This window comes from Helianthus annuus, chromosome 6 (genome assembly GCF_002127325.2).
Source record: "Helianthus annuus cultivar XRQ/B chromosome 6, HanXRQr2.0-SUNRISE, whole genome shotgun sequence".
NCBI lineage: Eukaryota > Viridiplantae > Streptophyta > Magnoliopsida > Asterales > Asteraceae > Helianthus > Helianthus annuus.
The window spans coordinates 81,599,176-81,600,450 of record NC_035438.2 but is presented as its reverse complement, the minus strand read 5'-3'; positions in this window follow the sequence as shown (position 1 = coordinate 81,600,450).

The following is a 1,275-nucleotide window of genomic DNA, read 5'->3' as shown; positions in this document are numbered from 1 at the left end:
ACTATGTTACTCACAAGCATTTTTATGCTGACGTTTTATTTTCACATATGTTTCAGGAGCTTATGTTTGGCTTTGAGCATGCTTCACATAGGGCGGACTTGGGCCTTAGTGACTTTAAAACCTGCAAGACAATTGTTGTGTATTATTTGTATTCTCCAAGAAAATGTAAACAATTAACTCAATACAACAAAACTTTATGTGCCATGTGTTGTGAAACAATTCGTAACGTGACTCCTCAATGTTTCCGCCGCGTGTTGTTGTATATTACGCGATTGGGGTGCTAAAATCTTGATTGGGTATGGCCCCGTGCCAGAGCTTCTGTTGTTGTTATTTTTGTTGGTTTGGAGGTGGATGGGGGCTTGGCGAGTCGTGTCAATCCTTCTTCTTTGTATTTATGTTGGTTTCTGCTATTAATTTGCTTCTTTTGTGCGTTTAAGCTCTTTTGACCCTGTAAATTAGAAAGGAACAAAGAAACACGCTTTTTCCAACATTAGTACCGAAAAGGGTTGATTTTACGCCGTATTAGATATAATTTATATGTTGTATTTTACACACATCAACCCACAACCTCTGGCGAACAGTTCAGCTAAACCCACAACCTCCAGCGAACAGTTCTGTTACATCCACCACTATAACTTCTCTCTCTATAACTTCTACGGATCTGTTTATTCTTTAATTTTAGACATCTAGGTATGATTTAATGTTGTTGCAAGTGGTGACATATGGTGGTGTTGGGCTGCAGACATGGAGGTAAGCAAAAATTGTTTAACATATCCTAAAAATTGATGATCCCCCTTTCTTTAAATCACCACTATCTTTTATAAACAACTACCACCGCCAAACTGCAGGCAGCCCTTTCCGGCCAATATGTGACGGGTTCAGGCGATGGGCGTCGGGCCTGATGTATGGAGGCTATGATTGGAGACGGTGGAGGCGGTGGAGGCGGTTGCTAGAGGGCAGTGTAGGCGGTGGTTGAGGGATGAAGGTAGGCGATTGCAGATCTGAACGCGATTTCAGATATGTAGTGATGGTGGTTCAGACGTGGGTGGCTCGAGTGGTGGTTTTGGTGTGGTGTGACGGTGCTGGATAGAGTGATGATGCGGTGGTGAATGGTGGTCAGATGTGGTGGTCGGGAGAAGGTTTCCTGGTTGTAGAGGTGGTGGTGGACGGTGATGCTTGGGGTTGAGGAGATGAAGTAGGAGGGGGCAGTTGGGTCCCATTTGTTTATATTTAAATAATAGTGGTAGGCCCCATTTCTCTTTATAAATGATTTGG